The sequence below is a fragment of the Natrix helvetica genome (assembly GCF_964273705.1).
Source record: "Natrix helvetica genome assembly, chromosome: 7".
In the NCBI taxonomy this organism is placed as follows: domain Eukaryota; kingdom Metazoa; phylum Chordata; class Lepidosauria; order Squamata; family Natricidae; genus Natrix; species Natrix helvetica.
In genome coordinates, this window is record NC_138558.1 from 2,192,053 (window position 1) to 2,216,510 (window position 24,458).

The 24,458-nt window shown below is 45.9% G+C and overlaps 1 long non-coding RNA gene across 1 annotated transcript in view; it reads left to right on the plus strand.

Annotated features, from left to right (window-relative positions):
* The window catches only part of LOC309395607, a 251,088-nt gene extending 236,402 nt beyond the window's left edge, over positions 1–14,686 (plus strand). Inside the window, exon 5 of the long non-coding RNA XR_014175936.1 lies at positions 14,582–14,686. This is a non-coding gene — a long non-coding RNA (uncharacterized lncRNA). The remainder of the gene's footprint in view (positions 1–14,581) is intronic.
* Positions 14,687–24,458: the final 9,772 nt, after the last annotated feature.

Below are 24,458 nucleotides of genomic sequence, written 5' to 3' on the forward strand. Positions count from 1 at the left end.
CATGGCATATACAAAAAGAGGAGAAGGTCAAAGAACACAAGGCGGACCCAGAAAATGGAGAGACACCATCAAAGACCCACGACCACAGTGTTAAAAGGGATGTTGGAGCATTCAGAACTTTTGGAGGCAATACTTTCCACTGATTAATTGTTTTGACTAGAATTCAAAGACTACCTCTCATTATTAATCAAACAGACATTGGGCAATGATGGGGCAAGTCCACAGAATTATTTTATATACCTTTTCCAGAGGTTTTATTCTTTATACCTCTGGAAAAAGCTCAACAGAGGGAAGGTGCTGCACATGTCAAGAGCCAACCTCTTCTGCAGGGCAGACCGTGAGCTATTGACCACCAGGTTGTCTCAGATAATAATCATCAAAATATTAATATATTCAGTTCTAACCATTGGGATGGAGTTTAGCACCCAACTTTCTCTTCTTTCTCTGCTACAGACAACACTGAATTGAATAGGGGTAAGAACCTTATACTGGCAGTGGCTTCAATTCGACAATTTGCTGTGGACTACGATCCAAGTTTACAAGGCAAAACTGGTAAGCAAGGAGCCAGCAGTTCAGAAACAGCTGCTTGATTGCAATGCAATGGGGCAGCTTTTAAGATCAGGCTCGAGAAGGTGCAACTAGGTTACGTCCAGTTGAGAGACTGATGTAACATCCTGTTGCACATGGCCCTGAGGCAAGAATTCACGGAAACATGCTCCCTCCTGTTAGATAGGGCAATGAGAAGGCAGACACCGGCTTAGCGCAACAACAGCTCTTTATTCAGACAGTCAAGTATGTACAATCCAGCGACTGTTCGGTCTGACAGCAACCCTTTTATAGGGAGCTATCAGACCTCTTAGCCAATCAGATTAAACCTCTGTTCCCGCTGGAACAGAGGACCAGAGTGGAAACTCTGGTAGCTAGTGTTAATATCTAACACCCCTCCCCTCTTGGTTGGGATGTTCCTATTGGTCACATAGCTCAGAGGGGCTTCTCCCGGTGGTGGCACTTGGTGTGATATGTTGGATTAGCAAATAGTGATCAATCCGTGTTTGCCAATCTCCCGGGCCCATTCTGGCGGGGGCCTCTTTAGTCGATTGCACCATTCTCTCTGCCTGACCTTTGGAAGCCGGATGGAATGGCGCGACCAGGGCATGCCGGATTCCCTGACTTGCTAAGTAGGTCTCAAATTGCATGGCCGTGAATTGGGGCCCATTGTCTGAGACCAAGACGTTGGGCAGGCCGTGCGTGGAGAAAAGTCTCCGTAGCACCTTGATGACCACCTCTGCCATGGTAGAGGTCATCAGGGCTACCTCTAACCATTTCGAATATGCGTCCACAATTATGAGGAATGTTTGGCCATGAACGGGGCCTGCAAAATCAATGTGCACCCTAGACCAGGGTGCCTGAGGGCGCTCCCACTCCTTAGCGGGTGCCTCTGGGGGAGCTGGTCTGGATTCCTGGCACGGAGTGCAGGTAGCCACCCACTCTTCTATCTCCTTCTCCATGTTAGGCCACCAGACGTAGCTCCTAGCCAAGGATTTCATCCGGGCGATGCCAGGATGCCCCACATGTAATGCCTCCAATACTGCCTTTCGCAGTTTGCTTGGAACAACCACCCGGTCCCCCCACAGTAAACAACCCTTAATTACTGACAACTCATCGCGTTTAGTAAAAAAACATTTTAAATTCGGCCCCAACTGGCCCCTTGGGCCACACCCTCCATACCCAGTTCAAAATCTGCTTGATGGTGGAGTACTTAGCACAATAACGGGCAACGTCATTGGACGAGAAAGCTCCAGAGTCCAGGCAGTCAACAAGTAGGACAGGTGTCTTGGGAGTGGGGTCAGCCAGTAGCTCAGGCAGGGGACAGCAGCTCAAAGCATCTGCGTGTCCCAATGTGGAACCAGGGCGGTGAACCAGTTTGTAGGAGTAAGCACCCAGGAAAACAGTCCACCTGGTCATGCGTGGAAACAAAGATACCGGGGTAGGTCTTTCCCCAGCCAGTAGCCCCAACAATGGTTTGTGATCTGTCACAAGTTCAAAGTCTCGGCCGTAAAGGTATTTGTGGAACCTTTTCACTCCTGCTACTGCAGCCAAAGCCTCTCGGTCCATTTGGCTGTAGTTTCTTTCAGCGGAAGATAAGGTTCGCGAGTAGAAAGCAATATGGGCTTCCGTGCTGTTGGGCATGCAGTGGGTGAGGACAGCGCCGATGCCAAAAGGGGATGCATCGCTGTCACGATGTTAAAAAGTTTGCTAGGCCTGAACTGAATGAATTGACACTCAAGAGTTAAACTAAGAAAGCTTTATTGCGCAGGTCATAAAACAAAATGTTATCTGAAAGTGATTTATTGCGCACGCGTTACACATCCCAAATTCCCTTCTTCTTTGTTCGGCAGCCAACTTGGCGGACGTAGCTTTCATGATCAAAATGTAACCATTAGTTATTTTCTGTTTCATTTACTTTTATTATTTTATTCTTAAAGTTTGTTTATTAATTAGAATACTTTTAAAGACTTTTATTTTTCTCAATATCTCAAAAGATATGCGGAAGGGAATCAGCCACGGTCCATTGATCTCAGATATCAGGCGTTTTTTCCCCTGACAATCGCAAGTTAACACCAGCGGCAGGGTCTGGCTGTACTGCACCAGCAGGGAGTCGGCAGTCAGAAGGCGCTTGACCGCGGCAAATGCGGCGGCCTCGGCTTGGCCCCAGGACCATTTGGCATTCTTGGACAGGAGACGATGCAAAGGCTCAGCGATGGTTGCTTTCTGTTTGAGAAAGGCGCTGTAGAAGTTAAGGAGCCTGAGGAATGCCTGTAGCTCAGCCTGATTGCGAGGTGTAGGGGCTTCCTGGACAGCTTTTACTTTTTGTGATTTTGGGTGAATCCCAGAGCCATCAATCATGTACCCCAGAAACTGAACCCTTGGCACATTAATTTTTCATTTTTCTTTTTTAAGCTGGAGGCATTTTTCGCCAATTCTGGTGAAAACAGCCCTAACTCTTTTTAAAAGTTGTGCCTCGTTTGCAGCCGATACCAAGATGTCATCGAAATAGGGGACGACTCCTGGTATCCCCTGCAAAAGCCGTTCCATGATGCTTTGGAACAGTCCAGCGGCGATACTAACTCCGAATTGCAGGCGGTGGCATTTGAATGCACCCCTGTGCGTCACGATGGTTTGAGCCTCCACTGTGGCGCCATCTACAGGCAACTGCTGGTATGCCTGCGCCATATCTAACTTTCCAAAAACATTTCCTGGGCCTAGCAAATGTAGTAGGTGCTGTACAATGGGCACAGGGTAGGCGCTTTGTTGTAGTGTATTGTTTATTGTGCATTTATAGTCCATGCAGATGCGGACTGACCCATCTGGCTTGACCAGGGTCACTATAGTGGTCTCCCAGCGTGCATGGTCGACTGGCTCTAGGATCCCCTGGCTCCCCAGTTTATCAATTTCCCTATCGATTTTAGGGCGGAGAGCGAAAGGTACTCTCCTGGGTTTGAGCCTAATAGGCGCTATGTTGGGGTCCAAGCTAAAAGAGATTGGCGTCCCCACATACTTACCGAGACCGGAGCCAAAGACATCCTCGAACTCCTTAAAAATCACCTCGGCAGCGCCGTCCTTTACGGAGTTGATTCCGGTTACTTCCAACCCCAGGGCTTCAAACCAATCAAGCCCCAAGAGGCTCTGTAGCAGTGCGCTGGCCATGGTCACAGGAAGCTTGGCGCTGATGTCTTTGAACGGCACTTGGAAGGTGCCTTGCCCACGATGTGGACTCGGTTCCCCTGATAGTCTCGCAAACTGATGTCTGGGGTGCGAAGGTGCCATCTTTTCAGGCTCGGGATGGCCTGCTTCAGGTTTGACCAGGATATGATCATTAGGGACGATCCAGTGTCAACTTCGAGCTCGCAGGGAGTGTCCTCAATGAGGACTGTGACCTTCAGCTTTTGGCCACCTAGTGAGGACTTGCTCTATCGTGGTTTGATAGGTTGCCTTAGGTTCTCTCTCTGGGTGCCCTTGAGTTTTCCGCCAGGCCCCTGGGTTGGGCCTCTGTTTGCGGTTTGGATTGGATTTTGGCTGCCAAGTGGTGGCAGAGAGTTCGCTCTGGCACACTTTGGCAATGTGCCCCTTCTTGCTGCAATGCTGACAGGTCGCATCTCGAAACCGACAGGTAGACCGGGCATGGTCCCCTCCGCAGCTAGCACAGGGTGGCAGGCGTGAGTTGAATTTTTGCACTGGTTTTGTGCGGCTACTGCGCATGCAGTAGCTGTCATCTTCTTCACTGTCAGAGGGTTCTTGTTCAGCGGCCTCGTGATGTACGCGCGTTTGCTTCTGCACAGTTTGTGCTGTGTTGTAATGCTTCCGTGGACTTGTCTGCAGATTCGGACACCCTGGCCTCATCAAGTGCAATCTGCAGAGACATATTTGATCTGGCTAGCAGACGTCTCTGCAGGTTAATGTCCCGCACGCCACAGATTAAGCGGTCTAAAATTTGGTCATCCAGGTCACAGAATTTGCAGTATGTTGCTGCTTTTCACAGGGCCGCGACATATTGGTTTATGGATTCTTCCTCATGTTGGTTTTGCACGTTGAATTCATGGCGGGGAATGTGCCTCGATGGTTTGGGCGCGTAGTGAGTTTTTAGAGTCTGTTGTAACACCGCCCAAGGAACCGCTTGGATCGGAGTTGGTTCCGACAAGTCCTTCATGGTTTCAAAGACTTCTCTGCCGCAGTATCCCAGGAAGAGGTTCTTTTTGCGGGTGTCAGGGATGCCCATAAGGTCGTTTGCCTCGAGGAAGCATTCGAACCGTAACATATACGATTCCCAGTGTTCGGCCACCGGGTCATACGGAGTTGGCGGGGCATGCATGGCCATTCTTGGATGAGGCGGTTCGAATTTACCGCTCAAAATGGTAGCTTGATGCCACGCCGAAGCTCCGGGCTGGATTTACTTGCTGGATGTCTCATTGTTCGTTTCTTCACCTATCTGCCTCTCAATCCCACCCTCGTTGCCAGTGTTAGATAAGGCAATGAGAAGGCAGACACCGGCTTAATGCAACAACAGCTCTTTATTCAGACAGTCAAGTATGTACAATCCAGCGACTATTCGGTCTGACAGCAACCCTTTTATAGGGAGCTGTCAGACCTCTTAGCCAATCAGATTAAACCTCTGTTCCCACCGGAACAGAGGACCAGAGTGAAAACTCTGGTAGCTAGTGTTAATATCTAACACCTCCATTGTATGAGCTGCCAACGTAATAAATTCAACGTTTTCTGAGGTCGGCTCCCACCCCGATCTGCCTGTTAAAAGAGATCATCCTGAAAGGTCTCAATGTAGAGAGATAATTATGGACAAGGACTTTGCAGATCTCATGTTCGTTAACTGTCCTTCATTTAAAATCTTCCATGATCTCATCTTCTTCTCTCATGGTCTCCTTAATCACCTCAAATCTAAAAGAATTGGGAAATGATTTGATACTTACTGTAGATTTTTACTTCACATCTCTTGATTTGAATTGCTGTATGTTTTTAGACATGGAAATTCTTGCTGCGGTTCATCGCCTTACACTGCATCTGTTGAACTGGACCTTAAAGAACGAAGAGCTCCAAAATGAACTGAGTAAGTTAATCAAGTCTGCAAACCTTCAGAATAAGCAAATTCCCTTTCCTGAAGCATTTCTGGAAATAATCTTTAATTTTAAATATCTAACCAAAGTTTATGATGCTTCCAAATAACTAGTAAGTTTTGTCTCTATACTCACAGTTCCTTTTGCACAGATATTGTCTAAACCTCTGGGATATAATTAACAAGACAGCAAAGTTCAAGAATGCTAAATAGTAACCCTTGTGTTGAGCCTTCAATAATACATTCAGGTAGTCCCCGACTTAGGACCACAATTGAGCCCAAAAGTTATGTTGCTAAGTGAGAAATTTGTTCAGTGAGCTTTGCCCCATTTTACGACTTTTCTTGCCACATTTGTTGAGGGCATCACTGCAGTTGTTAAGTTAGTAACATGGTTGTTAAGTGAATCTGGCTTCCGCATTGTCACAAGATTGCAAAAAGTGATCACATGATTCTGAGGGATTACAACTGTCATAAATATGAACCAGTTGTCAATCATCCAAATGTAAATCACATGACCATGGGGAAAAGTGTGAAAAAAGGTCATGCCATTTTTTTCAGTGCTGTTGTGACTTTGAACGGTCACTAAATGAACTGTTATAAGTCAAGGACTACCTGTATTGGCTTTAGTTTTTATTCTGAGACATTAGTGAAGTTGATAAGGATCCCATTATCATGGGACAGTCTTAGCTTTAGGGCAGAAGTCCTAAGTTTCTTTCCATAAAAGTAATCCCTAAATTTAAACATTTTGTTGAAAAGTGGAACAAATGTAAATTTAGATACGTCACTGAGGATTGCATTACTGTTGCTGGTGGAAAAACAGGATATAAATGAAACAAAAAAGAAAAATTGATTGTAAATTTGATAATGGCAGCTAGATTAGTGAATATTGGTGATGAAATTGGGATATTCAAAGAAATGAGTGGTATAATGAAATTTGGAGTACGGCAAGAAATGATAAATTAATAACATAAATTGAATTTTAAAAAGGGATGATTAAGGCAAACAATTATAATGAAATATGGGGGTTGTTGTTGTTGTTATTATTATTATTATTATTATTATTATTATTATTATTATTATTATTATTATTATTATCCTGTTGAGTCCTTCTGAAGGACTTGGGCTAGGCAGATGCGCTCATTTGATGGTGTGAAAGAAAGAAAAAAGAAATGAGCGCAGGATGTAAGCTGTTGGCAGTCAAGATGCCTTTTGCAATTGACCAATGGTCATTTTGTCAATGCCGATGGTGTTCAGGAGGTGCTGCAGTTTTTGATTTATTCTTATTCTTATAAAAAGTAAAATAATTGAACAGTGCCTCATGGAAGGACAATGAACCGCAGGGCCACTCAGAGTCTCCTTGAACCATGAGATACGCGGCCAATAAAAAATACAGAAAACAGTTTTGAACTACTTCCTGAAATTTTAGGGAGAGCACTGTGCTCCAACAGAAGTATACAATCAACTTTGAATGGTGAATTGATTTTAAAAATTAGAATATGCTTATAAGATTTTTGAACTAACTAATGTCATCCTTTTGTTTTCTCCACTGGTTCAAAGAAATTCTTACTGAAATGCTTCCAGGCTGGCAAGCTTTCGAAAAAAATCTCTATTATTTTTCTACAATACGAAAACCTTGGCAGGAAGCTCGTGATGACTGTTTAGGGAGGCACACTGCAGATTTGGTTTCCTGTAGATATGGTGAAGAACAAGTGAGTACAGGCATATGTGTCACCATTTTTCTAAAATGGCTGCTTCATGAAAAAGTGTCAATTACTTTTCCAGAATGAAAATAGGTTGCCTGGTAGTTGAAAATGTGTGCAACTAGGACACTGCCTGGATTCCTAACACAGGAGAAGGAGAGCAAGGGAGAGTAAAAGAGGCAGAAGGGAGGAATAGATGCTGAATGTTTCTGGAGCCGCTTCTCTGTCTTGGCAGGCAGAGTGATAAGGGCAAGAGAGAAAGTGGGCAGGGGGCATCCTTGATCAGGCCTGGTTAGGACCCAAGAGGGAAGAAGGCAGGGGATTAGCTGGGAAGAGGAAAAGAGAGACAAACTGCTTGTCTTAGAGGAAATTTGCTTTTGAAAGGATGATGTTAGATCAGGGCAATGAGAGGACAGACTCAGGTTCAAGGCAACAACAGCTCTTTATTCACAGACAAGTATGTACAATCCAACAACTGTTAGGTCTGACAGCTCTCCTTTTATAGGGAGCTGTCAGACCTCTCAACCAATCAAGTTAAACCTAGACTCCCGCCTAAACAGAGGACTGGAGTGGAAACCACAGCAGCTTGTGTGGATATCTAACACCCCTCCCCTCTTAGTTGGAGTGTTCCAATTAGTGACGTAGTCTTTTAGGTAGGCGGGTCTTTGCCTAACTCTGGCAGACCTCCGCAGTTCATTTTGAACCGGTTCGTGGAGCAGGTCGGAGGGACCTGTGTGCTCCTCAGCTCCTCTCGGTGGAAGCTGCTGGAACTTACCCCAGGCCGCGGCTGGAGTCCTTTGAGTTTGTTCACTCGGGGCTCGCTGTGGGCTTGCAACAAACTCAGGTAAGTCTGCCGGTTCTTTCAGGATTGAGAAGTCTGTGGAAGGAGTGAATGTTTGCTCCTTTTGAGTAGGGCCTTGGTCGGTTGGCGTCAGAGTTTCTTCTGGTGCCCTAAGATTGGAGTGGGTTAGGCGACCGCGGAGTTGGTCAATGTGCCTTCTCCAATTTCCACAGACTCCCCCCTGCATAATTGTGGGTGTATACTGAATTCCCTATGCTAAAGTTCCGAATCTTGCTAGTGGAGTCTGGAGGCGATGTGGCAGAGTAGTTTGGGTGTAGCCGGTCTAGGTGGGACCTTAGCCGGCGACCCATTAGAAGCTCGGCGGGGCTTCTCCCGGTGGTGGCGCTAGGAGTAATATGTTGTATTAGTAAATAGTGATCAACCCGTGTTTGCCACTCACCCAGGCCCATTCTGGCGAGGGCCTCTTTTGCTGAGCGCACCATTCGTTCCACCTGTCCATTCGAGGCTGGATGGAATGGCACGACTAGGGCATGCCGAATTCCCCGGCTAGCTAGATAGGTCTCGAAGTGCATGGCCGTAAATTGGGGCCCGTTGTCGGAGACCAAGATGTCAGGCAGGCCGTGCATGGAGAAAAGTCTCCGTAGCACCTTGATGACCGCCTCTGCCGTGGTAGAGGTCATCAGGGCTACCTCTAACCATTTCGAATATGCGTCCACAACTATGAGAAACATTTGGCCATGAACAGGGCCTGCAAAATCTATGTGCACCCTAGACTAGGGTGCCTGAGGGCGCTCCTACTCCTTAGCGGGCGCCTCTGGGGGAGCTGGTCTGGATTCCTGACAAGGAATTCCTGGCAAGTGGCCACCCACTTTTAGATTTCCCTGTCCATGTTAGGCCACCAGACATAGCTCCTAGCCAATGCCTTCATCCAGACGATGCCAGGATGCCCCACATGCAATGCATCTAATACTGCTTGTCGCAGTCTATTTGGAACAACCACCCGGTCCCCCCACAGTAAACATCCCTTAAGAACCCGGTCCCCCCATAGTAAACATCCCTTCGTCACGCTTTGCATAAAACATTTTAAATTTGGCCCCAACAGGCCCCTTGGGCCACCCCTTCCACACCGGGTTAAGCACTTGCTTGATTACATTGTCCTTCGTGGAAAAGCGGGCAACATCAGCAGATGAGACTAGTCCAGTGTCCAAACAGTCAATCAAAAGGACCGGAGTCTCCCGAGTGGGGTCGGCCAACAGTTTGGGTAGGGGACAGCGGCTCAAAGTGTCAGCGTGTCCCAGCGTGGAGCCTGGTCGGTGTACCAGTTTGTATGTGTAGGCAGCCAGGAAAACAGTCCACCTGGTCATGCGTGGGAAAAGGGATACCGGGGTGGGTCGGTCCCCAGCCAGCAGCCCCAGCAATGGCTTGTGGTCCATCACAAGTTCAAAATTGCGGCCATAGAGGTACTCATGGAAACGCTTGACTCCCGCTACAGCAGCCAAGGCTTCTCTGTCCAATTGGCTATAGTTCCGTTCAGCGGGAGACAAGGTTCTTGAGTAGAAGGCGATGGGGGCTTCAGCGCCGTTGGGCATACAGTGGCTGAGGACTGCGCCGATGCCAAAGGGGGAAGCGTCGCACGTTAAAACCAGCGGCAGGGTTTGGCTGTTCTGGACCAGCAGGGAGTCGGCAGTGAGCAGGCGCTTTACACCGGCGAACACGGCGGCCTCAGCTCATCCCCAGGTCCATCTAGCGTTTTTGGCTAGTAGTCGGTGCAAGGGCTCTGCGATGGTTGCTTTTTGCCTGAGAAAGACGCTGTAGAAGTTAAGGAGCCTGAGGAAAGCTTGCAACTCAGTCTGATTGCAAGGTGTAGGGGCATCCTTTTTGGGATGTCGGGTGGATGCCAGAACCGTCAATCATGTACCCTAGGAATTCTACCCTGGGCACATTAATTTTGCATTTTTCTTTTTTGAGGCGGAGGCCTTTTTCCCGAATTCTAGTCAAAACGGCCCTGACACATTTTAAAAGTTGCGCCTCATTTGCAGCCGATACCAAGATGTCATCGAAATAGGGGACGACTCCTGGTATCCCCTGCAAAAGCCGTTCCATGACGCTTTGGAACAGTCCAGGGGCGATACTAACTCCAAATTGTAGGCGGTTGCATTTGAATGCACTCCTATGCGTCACAATGGTTTGGGCCTTCGCTGTGGCGCCATCTACAGGCAACTGCTGGTATGCCTGCGCCATATCTAATTTGGCAAAAAAATTTCCTGGCCCTAGCGAATGTAGTAGGTGCTGTACAATGGGCACAGGGTAGGCGCTTTGTTGTAGCACATTGTTTATTGTACATTTATAGTCTGTGCAGATGCGGACTGACCCATCTGGCTTGACCGGGGTCACTGGTTCTAGGATCCCCTGGCTCACCAGCTTGTCAATTTCCCTATCAATTTTAGGGCGGAGGGCAAAAGGCACTCTCCTGGGTTTAAGCCTGATAGGTGCGACGTTGGGGTCCAAATTAAATGATATTGGCGTCCCCACATACTTACCGAGGCTGGAGCTGAAGACGTCCTCGAACTCCTTAAATATCGCCTCAGCGCCGCCATTCGCGATGGCGTTGATGCCGGTTACTTCCAAACCCAGGGCTTCGAACCAGTCTATCCCCAGGAGGCTCTGCAGCAGTGCGCTGGCCACGGTCACGGGAAGCTGGGCTGTGATGTTTTTGAATTGGACCCGGAAGGTGCCCTGGCCCACGATGGGGACTCGGTTCCCCTGGTAGTCACGCAGCATGATGTCTGGCGTGTGAAGCTGCCATTTTTTGAGGCTTGGGATAGCCTTTTTAAGGGTCGACCAGGATATGATCATAAGAGACGATCCAGTGTCGACTTCAAGCTTGCAGGGAGCGTCCTCAATGAGGACCGTGAGCTTCAGCTTTTTTGGCCGCCATGTGCGGACTTGACCTATCAATGTTTGATAGGTTTTCAGCGGTTCTCTGGGTATACTCTCTCTGGGCTGTCTCCCTTGGTTCTCTCTCTGGGCGCCCTTGGTTCTTTCGCCAGCCCCCTGGGATGGGCCTCTGTTGGCGGTATGTTTGTGGTTGCCAAGTCGTGGCAGGGACTTCGCTTCGGCACACTTTTGCGATGTGCCCCTTCTTATCGCAACGCTGGCAGGTTGTGTCCCAGAATCTGTAGGTAGACCGGGGATGGTTCCCTCCGCAGCTTGCACAGGGCGGCAAATGGGAGTCGAATTTTCACACCGGCTTCGTGGGGCTATTGCGCATGCGGTAGCTGTCATCGCACTCACTGTCATCTGTCTCCTGGTCTGCGGCCTCGTGGTGTACTTGCACTTGCTTTAAAACGGCTTGTGGCACGTCGTTCTGGTGGTGCAGGGCTTCCGTGGACCTGTCGGCTGACTCCGATGCCCTGGCCTCGTCGAGTGCGATCTGCAGGGACAGGTTGGCTTTCGCCAGCAGACGTTTCTGCAGCTGAATGTCCCGCACTCCGCAGATCAGACGATCCAGGATTTGGTCATCTAGGTCACGGAAGTCGCAATACGTTGCCGCTTTTCATAAGGCTGCAACGTATTGGTTGATGGATTCTTCAGCCTTTTGGTTCCGCATGTTGAACTCGTGTCAGCGGACATGTCGAGATGGTTTGGGCGCATAGTGTGTCCGTAGCGTTTGTTGTAAGGCCGCCCACGTTACTGCCTGGATTGCAGTTGGCTCTGATAGATCTTTGGCCATCTCGAAAACCTCACGGCCGCAGTATCCCAGGAACAGGTTCTTTTTTCAGAAATCCAGTACTCCCACTGTTGTAGAAAAGAAGGGACTGGGCCAAGCTCTTCAATGCAGGAAGGAATTTATTATGTATAGGTCCAAACAGCCATAACATAGCAAATCGTTTGAATTTACAAAAGCAGGTTTTTATACTTCAAATTATGTGTACATTAACTGGTTGTTACATTTGACATGTATGGTCCTAAGAGGAACTGGAAAATGCTTCATACAGATATTTGGTTACAGTTAATGAAAGAAAAGGGAGTTACATGCATCTCAAGACTTGTGCAGACCTTATCAAATTCTGTCTATTGCAACTGCACCCAGTTCCCATATGTGGCCATGCATTTTTACACAAATACTTTAATCTATCCTTTGTTACTTTGGGATATGAGGGGTCTCTAAAATAGCTACCAAAGCCTTTCAACATGCATGCCAACGGCGTGTTAGGCACACTCTGGGTCCCCCCCATCCTGTCACTGACTCGTAGCCCCGGTGCTCACGGTCTCTAACGAGAGCTGCGGTGACTTAACCTTCCCACACAGTTACCTCACACGGACTTCTTTAGGACAGCTGTCCCGAGTCCAGGGGAGAGATCAGGTCCCCTCTTCTGTCTTCAAGTGAGGCAGGTAACAATTATTACATATACTCACCTGAGGCTTCACTCCACGCGTCCTGGCCAGGAATCCCACAAACCTTCTTTCCTACACCGCAGGGTTCTTGGACTCGCCCACAGCACCGTCGGCCTCACAGGGAAGTCGCTGCCGCCTCCCAGAAGTTGGGAAACTCCCGTGGTGCCTGGAGGATGTTCAGGAGCAGCTGCCCCAAGGACCCGAGGTGTTAAGCGGTCCTCAGCCAAATATTGCTTCAGCCTAAATGTCCCATCTGGGGTGCCATCACTGTTGTAGAAAAGAAGGGACTGGGCCGAGCTCTTCAATGCAGGAAGGAATGTATTATGCATAGGTCCAAACAGCCATAACATAGCAAATTGTTTGAACCCCGAAGGGTTTACAAAAGCGGGTTTTTATACTTCAACTTAACGTGTACATTAACTGGGTGTTACATTTGACATATATGGTCCTAGGAGGAACTGGGAAATGCTTCATACAGATATTTGGTTAAAGTTAGTGAAAGAAAAGGGAGTTACACGCATCTCAAGACTTGTGCAGACCTTATCAAATTCTGTCTATTGCAATTGGGGTTAAAAGCAGAAGTGAACAACAGGATACATCTGTCTGGGTCAGTCTGCACTGCTACAGATAAAAATAGTCATTTGTCATCTCAGCAACCCCTTCCCAGCAGAAGGAGGAACTTAGCTTTGACCAGAATTCTGGGCCCTTAATATGAAAGCTATTTAGCCTGAACCAAAGTTTTAGCCTAGCTCACCATGAGATCATTTGCCTCGAGGAAGCATTCGAACCTCAACATGTAGGATTCCCAATGTTCAGCCACTGGGTCGTACAGAGTTGGCGGAGCGTGCATGGCCATTTTGTTTTTGTGCGGTTTGAATTTGCCGCTTTAAAACGGCTGCTCGAAGCCGCGCCGATGCTCCGGGCTGGATTCACTTGCTGGATTGTCTGGTTGTTCGTACTTTGCCTTATCTGCCTCTTGATCCCACCCTCGTCGCCAGTGTTAGATCAGGGCAATGAGAGGACAGACTCAGGTTCAAGGCAACAACAGCTCTTTATTCAGAGACAAGTATGTACAATCCAGCAACTGTTAGGTCTGACAGCTCTCCTTTTATAGGGAGCTGTCAGACCTCTCAACCAATCAGATTAAACCTCTGTTCCCGCCTAAACGGAGGACTGGAGTGGAAACCACAGCAGCTTGTGTGGATATCTAACAGATGAGAAGAGTCCGCTCCTTCCTCCTGGGGTGCAAAGAAAAGGGGGAGCTGCACTGCATATTGTGCAGAACAAAAGAAAATATGGGGGGGAGGGAGAAAGGAGGGAGGGAGGTGGAAGGGACAGGAAGGAAGGATGGAAGGGAGGGGGGGAGGATGGAAGGGAGGGAGGAGGGAGGGAGAGAAGGGGAGGAGCAGGAAAGGAAAAAGGAAAGAAAAGCAGAGTGATGGGAAGGGAAACAAAAAAGGGAAGGGAAGGTAGAAAGTATCTGAAACCCCTTCCTCATTTCCTCATCCTTGGAATTGTGATCTGGAAACCCAGGGAGAGTTCCTCTTCCATCAAAGGACCGTCCCCTGTAGTGGAATATGACAACTTGCCACAGCCACCCCATCACAGGACAACTCGCCATGGCCAACTTGCCACGAGAAATGTTGTGTGGGACAATTCAATTTAATTATTGAAAAATATGAACTGTGGCAAGTTGTCGTAGACCCCCTATGTGCCTTTGCTTTATACCCATAGATGCTCAGAGCCCCCGAAGCTTCAGAAACACTGCTGGTTGGGAAGGGGAGAGGCTCAGTCAGTCCTTAGTGGGGTCAGAGGGAATCAGGGGCCACATATGTTCCCCCCCCCTTAAACCTTAATTTGTAATCAACTTTATATTATCTCTCTCTCTTCCCTCTCCCCTTTCCTTCTCTCCCACTGTCTATCTTATCCGTCCATCCATCCATGCATCTATCCATCCACCCACCCACCCACCCACCCACCCACCTACCTACCTACCTACCTACCTACCTACCTACCTACCTATCTACCTACATAATCTAATTTTCTCTCCTGAAGGGCTTTATAGATGAAATGTCAATTCAAAATAAAGTGGACTATTGGATTGGACTCTATAAGAACAAAAGTCTTGGCGGTGAACTGTTATGGACAGCTGGATATAGAGCAGGAGCTTGGTAAGTTTTGAAACAAAATCTAATTATGTGACAAGTTGTGCATCGGAGTTTCATGCCTACCACCCTCCCCGCAAAGCCTGGCTCAGTCCTGGCAGACCCGTTGTTGGATTTACACGTCATGATAAGTGAGTGGTAACGGTGGAGGTCATCTTGAGGGATTCCCCAAACCAAGCAACAGGAATTTACATAGCAGGAGAGCTGCTAACCACAATTGTCAGTGCAGTGCAAAGCGCAGTCCCAAGTGATGGTCACACAAAGGAAGGGAGTCTAAGAAACCACATCAATCAGCAGAATCAGAAGCACCCAAGGGCCATTTCAGAATCAGGGCGGTTGAGGAACAGAATCCAAGTTGATTTATTTGGTTTTTATCCCACCTTTATTACTTTTATAAATAACTCAAGGTGGCAGACGTACCTAATATTGTTTCTATTTTACCTGCTGGCACTAGCTCTGATGATGTTAGCTAGTTCAGTAATGAAATGCCTGCAAGAAAACAATGAAGCTCAGAGAGCATCATTTCAGCCCTGAGCTACAAAGATTCTCTTTTATTATATCAACTTCTGCCGCAGATCTGACAAGGTGAAATAAAACCCCTAACATCTCCCCTTATCCTTGACCACTGGAAGTCCCTATGGACCTCCTGTTGAATTTCAAGTTTCCAGTCCCCCCCGTCCTCCCAACGCCCTGCTGTAAATTTGCCATTAACAAGTTTTCTATTTCATACGGGCAGAAAACCTTAATCTAACAATCACCCATTGTGACTGAGATTAGGAGAAAGCTCTAGATTGACTTAGATCTAGACCTAGATCTCTACATTTAAATCTCTAGAGCTACATATCTAGATCGAGGCTTATGAGTATTTTGGTTCTTTTTTCAGGTACTGGCATAAAGGTCAGCCCAGTGGTGGAGATAACGAAAGCTGCATTGCCATCCACCCTGAGTGCGAAGTTAAGTCCTGTTGGCATGATGATGCTTGTAGCGACCCAAGATACTTTATTTGTAAGATGATGCCAAAGAGCGTGTGGTTCGACTAGCTAATTCAAGACGGTGCAAATGGATTATAAGATCTCGCAACTCAGCTGCATTGGTGTTAATAAATGCCTAGTGGGAACCACATTTTGCCAACCTCCTTTTCTCTGCCAGCTTCCTATTTGTCCTTATCATCTTGACAAAATATATCTTAACCATCTGAAAAAATGTATTGAGATTGTGACAAGTTACGCAATACTACAATACAATAACAATACAATAACTAGCTTCTTTCCCTCCTGTAATGTATCATTCTTTATATCCTTTAGTGGCTGAAGGAAGGCCAAGAGGTTACAAGGATAAAGAATTATAGACCTATTTCATTACTGAACAATGACTATAAAGTTTTTGCTGCAATTTTGGCAGAAAGGTCGGGCTTTTTGCTAAAATAATTTGGTGTTTGAGGTAGGGAAAAAATGAAACTTTGCTTTTTAATTTTACTGATCAGACAGATTTTTGCTGTAGAAATGGCTACTTTATACTATTTTGTAAAAGTAAAAAGTTGAGCTTTGATGTTATTATTTTATTCTATTGCACCAAAGGAAGTCAGAAGTTAACAAAAAAAAATGAATGAAACCTCACATTTGCTTTACGTAGATGACCTGAAGCTTTATAGAAAAATCAGAACTTCAAATCCCATCACTGACAAACATTGCAAGCGTTGGTGGCGCAGATGTAGCAATGGAGTTTGGCCTAGAGCACGGATGTGAAACTGAAGGCCCGTGAAATGCGTAGATCTGTCCCGCGGGGCCACCCTGGAAATAGCAAAGGACTGGCCCATGTGGCACTCCCAAGCTCTGTTTTCGCTGAGAGTGCTCAGGCCTCCAGAGGCTCCCCCGACATGAGTGACGGCAAGTTGGCCATGCTCCCTGGCCATGCTCCCTGGCCATGCCCCCCACCCCTCCAAGGTCAAACACAATCCTGATGCAGCCCTCAATGAAATACAGTTTGACCCCTGACCCAGAGCAATGTGCTTCAGTAGCAATAAGGAAGGCTAACCTCATGACCACTAATGGAACTGGGATGCCAAATGGTCAAAGAACTCATCAGGAGCAGTCAGGATGAAGCCTACAAATATCTAGGAATTTTACATTTCTGGATAACATCACACATGGACAAGTTAATAATCTGATTCATAAAGAATACATCTGAAGACTGAGAAGACAAAATTGAACAGTGGAAACAGCATCAGGAACTGGGCCAACCTGTGAATCCAATAGACCAGGAGCATCAAACTCAAGGCCCGGGGTCAGGATCGACCCACAGGGTGCTTAGATTTGGCCCGTGGGACCACTCTGGAAACAGTGAAGGACCAGCCTGTGGTTCCTCTGCCAGCAAAATCAGAGCTTGGGAGGGCTGCAGGTGGTCTGCCTGAGCTTCATTTTCACTGGCAAAGGGCTGCAGGGGCCCATCAGAGCCGAAAACTGAGCTCGGGAGGCCATTTTTTCTGACAAAGCACTCGGGCCACCACATCTCCCCCCCCCCCGACACGAGTGATGTCGAGCTGGCCACAGCCACCCTGGTCACCCAAGGTCAAACACAACCCTGATGCAGCCCTCAATGAAATCGAGTTTGACACCCCTGCAATGGACAGCTGGAAATATTAACTGGACACAATCTGAACTGAACAATTTGAAATAAAAAAGTAAGAAAACTGATAACTATTCCTTGGACATGGCGGAAGGCACAATGAAAACTCTTTAATTTCATAACATATGGAGAGACTTCACCCTTGTTTCAAGTGGGAAATGGTGACCATTCTAGATCAAACCAAGACCAAAAATTGGCCATCAAAAGACACACAGACATAAACAATACATACTGTGGAAAAGAGACAACCATTGAGCCAAAAAGTACACCAAAAACACCAAAAGGCACCTCCCCACCAGCAATCAGCACCCAGATGAGCTTAGATGAACTGCAAGATTAACCTCAGACCAACAATCAAGAAGTAAACTGTTAGGAATGTAAGCTAACAGTTGGGTCAGCAATATATAAACCATGATGGTAGTACTATAGCTTTAAGTTCTGCTGTAATGTGATTGGTTGCCGTTACCTCAAGCAGCCATAAGATGGAGCCAGAATGACTGTTAGCTCTCTGTTTGTTAGACGCTGATCAGTGAATACTGCTTGTGAGTTACTGTGAGTTTTGCTACTGTTAGCGACTTTGTGTGCTGAACTGATTATATGATAACTGACTGACTGAACCGTGTATAACTTGGACTGTTTAATTGAACTTTGAATACCTCTATTTTCCACGAAAGTAAAAACCTATTTAAACTGCAGTGTCTCTGTATGCTGGTTTGTGTGCTCTCCAACACCACTCTCATTATGCTTCTCTGCGCACTCGCCCTCCTAACGGGGAGCTTACCTAACACTGGTTATGGGCCTAGGTTGTACCAGACATAGCTAAAAGAGAGTTGGTGTCAATATGCAATACTGTATACAGACAGCTGTTTAGTTTGTGATAGTTACTATCATGGAGAAGATGGCGAGCGACCCATCAGCAAGTCTATCACTGATAACCTGGTTGGATGGGACCAACTGTGTGTCGTGGTCTATGAAATGCAGCCTACTCCTACGTAGTGAGGGATTATGGGATGCTGTACAGAATCCACCGGATGTATCTTCTTGGGATCCAGATGACGAGGAGGATGCCAAGAAGATAGCAGAGTTTCAACGATGCAACGAACGAGCCTTGTGTATAATTGGTCTAACACTGGCTGACCAACAATTAGTTCATATTCGTGGGGAATATTCTGCAGCAAGATGTTGGGAGAATTTGGAGAAGGTTTATGTACGTGACACTGTAGGTGCACATATACATCTTACCCGCAAACTGTTTAGGGCACGTCTTCTGAAAGGCGGAGATATGTTAGCTCATTTAAACTTTATGAAAGGAGTTTTCCAAGACCTACACGAAAAAGAACTTATTTTCTCAGAGTTACATCAAGTCTACATCATTCTGTCCTCACTGGATGAGAGTTATGATGATTTTGTATCTTCCCTTGAAGTCCTAACCCGAAATGAACTAACATTGACTGACATAACTGCACACCTGTTGGAAGAGTTCAGAAGAAGGTTGGAAAGAGAACAACTGAGAAAGAAACCACCACAACATGAAGAGTCACCTTCAACTGCCTATATTGTTAGAAAATGTTTTTCTTGTGGGGCTAAGGGGCATATAGCGAGATTCTGTAAAAATGAAAGACAACAGAATACTAGAAAGACTAAGAAAAATGCTAATGTCTACCTAGCTATGGCTACTTTGACTACCTCTGGCAGTGCACCAATAAGCCATGATTCATGGATTGTTGATAGTGGAGCATCACAGTGCATTACTAGAAATAGAAACTGTTTTGTAAACCTGTCCGCGAGTAAGCAACATGTACCTTTGGCAAATGGATGGAAGGTGAAAGCCTCTGGTGAAGGTATGGCATATTGTTCATTTATCAATGTTGTATATACCTAAACTGAAATTTAATTTGTTATCAGTAAGGGCTCTAGTTAATATTGGCTATGTAGTACCCTTTAGGGGAGATTACTGTATCATTGAAAAGGAAGATTAACAAATGGTTTATATGTTATATCTGATGCCCATACAGCTAACTCAGTGTATGATAATGTGAAACCACATGATGAATGCATACATTTACTACATAGGCGTATGGGGCACATTAATTTCAAGATGCTGCAACAAACTATTAAATTGTCAGAAGGAGTAAAGTTAAAACTCTGCAGTAAATATTTACATTGTAATGTGTGTAGTCAGGAGAAGAGCACGTTACTCCAGCAAACAGAAGTAATGGTTTTAAAATGAAGGAACCTCTGGAAGTTGTTTTTGCTGATCTAATTGGACCTATGAAACCCAGTTTGGGAGGTGCCTGTTATGTTTTGAGTATCATGGATCATTACTCAAGATACGGTTTCTGCTACTTAATGAAAGACAAGACAGAAACATTTCAACAATTTTTTAATTGGCTGAGATTTGCGGAAAGAAAGATAAAAGCCAAGGTTATTACTGTAGTTACTGATAATGGGAGGGGGTTTACAAATTATAAGTTACAAACTATGTTAAAAACAGCTGGTAATGAGCATAAACTTTCTGCTCCTTATAGACCTCAACATAATTCGTTTGTAGAACGAAGGGTGCAAACGTTACAAGCCATGACTAGAACCATGTTATCCGATTCAGGTTTACCAGATAATCTATGGGGTGAAGCCATGATGTGTGCTAATCATTTACTGAACAACGTTGTAAATGCTTCTACTGGAGAGGTACCATTTACTCGTTGGCATAGTAGGAAACCTGATTTGAGCTACTTGCACACATTTGGAGTTCCTGTATGGGTACATATTCCAGCACAGATTAGATTAAAGGGACAACATAGAGCTAGGAAATTATTTTTTGTTGGTTATAACTCAAACCATAGATCTTATACGTTCTGGGAACTAGGGACAATTAAGATGTATCACAGTGCAAATGCGAAGTTTTTGAAGCATGTTGGTTGGGATAAACTGGAAATAAACAACGATGTAGTGATTGAAACCCAGGTTTTTCCTAGTGGTAAAATAGAAAGACCAGATATAAAAATTAAGGAGGAAGTGCAAAGTAAAGATGAGTTAGAAGAACGGGAACAGACGCAACAAGAGGGTCCAATAGTGAGTTCTGAGTTACCCAGAAGGTCAACCCGTGTAATGCAGCCACCTGATAGGTATCAGACATCTGTTGCATGTCAAGTAGATAAAGTTCCTGCAACGTATAATGAACTATCAAGGTATCCAAAGAGGAGCAAATAGTTTGGAAAGCAGTAATGAACAAGGAACTGAAACAACAGTGGAAGTCTTTAAGAAGATGTTGGATAGCCATTTGCCTGAAACGGTATAGGGTTTCCTGCCTAGGCAGGGGGTTGGGCTAGAAGGCCTCCAAGGTCCCTTCCAACTCTACTATTGTATTGTATTGTATTGTATTGTAAGATCTGGAGGTATATGAGAATGTGAGATTACCACCAGGTGAAAAGGCCATAGGGTGTAAATGGATTTATAAGGTTAAAACAAGTGTAGACAGGACAGTTACCCATAAAGCTAGATTAGCAGCACAAGGTTTCAACCAGTCATTGGCAACTGATTGTGATGAAGTGTTTGCACCCAGTTTAAAAGCCATAACATTGCGTGCATCATTAGTTTGGGCAGCTAAGCATGGATATGTAATAAATCATTTAGATGTTGAAACAGCATATCTTCATGCACCGTTGCAACACACTATTTATTTAAAGAAACCTAAAGGGTCAAACACTGATAGCAACACTGATTGTTGGAAATTAAAAAAGAGCCTGTATGGTTTAAAACAGTCAGGCTACGAGTCGAATCAATGCATAGTGAAGGAATTAGCAAGGATAGGGTTTAAAGCTGGATTAGCTGATCCTTGTTTATTTAAGCTAGAAAGTGATGGTATGACTTCATTATTGTTATTGTTTACAGACGATATAGCGTTGATTACTAAAACAGAGCAGAAGGTCATTGAAATTATTATACTGTTAAAAAAGACGTTTAAAATAAAACATCTTAGTGAAATAAAGAAATATCCTGGAGTGAAGATAGATAAGACTAGGGGAGGATATAAAATATCACATGCTGATAAGATCAATCAATTACTTATGAATTACAAAATGGAACTGTGTAAACCTGCTAAAACTCCTATGAGTCAGGACTTTAGCAATGATGATAACAAAAGCCCACTGTTTGATAAGAATATTTATCAATCCCTAATTGGTAGTTTATCTTATCTTAGCAATTGGTCTAGACCAGATATTTCATATAGCGTTAATCAATTGGCAAGGTTTAATGCCGAACCCACTGAACGGCATTGGCAAGCAGCAAAATGTGTATTGAGGTAACTGAAACAGACAATATACTATACGTTATACTTAGAGCCTAAGGATGAGCTGATATTAAGGGTCGAGGGTTCGGGGTTGAGTATCATCTGTATGCCGATGATACTCAGTTATACATCTCTACCCCGAATCACCCCGACGAAGCCGTCGAGGTGATGTCCCGGTGTCTGGAAGCCGTCCGGGTCTGGATGGGAGACAACAGACTCAAGCTCAACCCCTCCAAGATGGAGTGGCTGTGGTTACCGGCACCCTGCTTTAGCCAGTGGGTTCCATCCCTGGCCATTGGGGGTGAACAACTGCCCCCGGTGGATAGGGCGCGCAATTTGGGCGTCCTCCTAGATACCCGGCTGTCGCTGGATGACCATGTGACGGCCGTGGCTAGGGGGGCGTTCCACCAGGTTCGCCTGGTGCGCCAATTGTGCCCCCTACTGGAGCGGGACGCCCTTCGCACAGTCACTCATGCCCTGGTGACTTCCCGTCTTGATTACTGCAATGCTCTCTACATGGGGCTCCCCTTGAGATGCACCTGAAGGCTCCAGCTGGTTCAGAATGCAGCCGCGCAGGCTATTATGGGGAGTACTAGGTACTCCCATGTAACACCGTTCCTGCGCGAGCTGCACTGGCTGCCTGTGGCTTTTCGGGTGCGTTTCAAGGTGCTGATTGTCATCTTTAAAGCGCTCCATGGCTCAGGACCTAGTTATTTGCGGGATCACATCCTACCCCACACATCCCTGCGACCAATTCGCTCTCACAGAGAGGGACTCCTCCGGGTACCATCCGCTAAGCAATGCGGGCGGGCGGTGCCCAGGAGTAGGGCCTTCTCTGTGATGGGCCCAACCCTCTGGAACGACCTCCCCCCCCCCCGATATTAGAACTACTGCTGATCTCCGCTCCTTCCGTAAGAACTCAAGACCCACTTGTTCCAATTAGCTGGCCTGGCCCAATCGCAATTATAAGTATAACCTAATCCTGACTTTCTTGGATGGCATTTTAAATTTTTAAATTCTGGGGTATTTTAATTGGTTTTAATTGGTTTTAATTATCAGTTAGTTCATGGCTATTGTACAGACTGTGTGCTTAATTTGTTTTGTCTGGGGTTTTGTATTTTTGTTGTCTATTGTATATTTTATTGTCTGTACACCGCCCCGAGTCCCTTCAGGGAGAGTGGGCGGTTTATAAATTTAATAAACTGTAAACTGTAAACTCTATACGCTGATGCAAGTTTTGCAACTGAAGTTTCCACACGTAAATCTACATCAAGTATAGTGATATTCTTAGGAAAGGCATTGGTTGGATGGCGGTCTATTCATCAAAAGCACATAAGTTTATCAACAATGGAGGCCGAATTTTCATGTTTATCTTTGTTATGTACCAATTTAATTTGTTACAAGCAACTACTGATAGATATGGGAATTAATGTGCATGAGCCTATTGTTGTATATGAGGACAACCAAGCAGCGATCCAGATGGCAACAAATATTGCTGTAAACACAAGGACAAAAGACACTGACTTAAGATATATGAATGTATGGCAAAGTGTTAGTTGTAAAATGATTACAAAATCATTACAAATTACTAGAATATTGTATGTCTGAAGAGAATGTTGATGATCATTTTACAAAAGCACAAGGTACGATCAAACATAAACAATGTTGTGATGTTTATGGATTGAGAATGTGAAGTTGTGTGTAAATACATTAACAACCCAAGAGGGGATGTAACCCTAGGCTTGGCTTGGCAATGTATATAAGCTATGATTATTTTACTGTTACTTTAATGTCATTGGTTTGTTACCTCAAGCAGCCATAAGAGGGAGCCAGAATGGCTGTTAGCTCTCTGTTTGTTAGACGCTGGTCGGTGTATTGTGAGGTTTGCTACTGTTAGCTATATTTTGCGTGTTAGACTGACTATTTTGATAACTGAATTACTGAACCGTGTATGACTTGGACTGTTAATCGGACTGAATACTTCTATATTTCTACATAGTAAACTACTATATTTTTATACTATTCAGTGTCTGTGTATGCTGGTTTGTGCATGTTCTACCATATCACTCTCATTACGCTTCTCTGCATACTCGCTCTTCTAACAGGGAGCTTAATTACTTAACACTGGGCAAGTAGCCCAGCTCCAGGGGCTTGCTAACCCCCCTCAGCCACGGAGGAAATGTCCAGTGGCTACACCAGACAAGTTTAATGGCAAACAAGCGATGTTTGAAGCATTCTTGGGCCAATGCCAGCTGTTTATCAGCTTGAGAGAGGAGGACTTTCCCACCAACCAGACGAAGGTAGGATTTATTATCAGCTTGCTCTCAGGCACAGCAGCTCTTTGGGCTACTCCATTGCTATCTCAGCCTAGCCCTTTGCTGGATGATTTCCAGGGCTTTTGTAACCATCTCAGGCTGATGCATGATGATCCCATTAAGGGGGAAACAGCCACTAGACTACTCAAGTTGCTGCAGCAGGGCCGTGGCTCCTTGCAGGATTATGTCAGCGAATTCCGACTACTTAGTCAGGACTCAGCTTGGAATGAGCCAGCCCTCATGGACACTTTTCAGGATGGGCTGTCAGATGACCTGCAGGATGAGCTGGTGAGGGTGGACATGCCACCGACGTTCGACGCGTTGGTCCACTTGTGCCTCCGGATAAATGCCCGGCTGCAGAGGCGGAGGCCTCGCCACGCGTCCCAGGAGACCACTAGGGTGCCGGTCCCTCAGGAGACTACAGTTGCATGGGAAGAGCCCATGGAGTTGGGTGCTGCCAAAGCCCCGCTTGTCGCGCATGGAGATGGACAGACGGCATGCAGGGGGATTGTGTTTCTACTGTGATGATCCTGGAC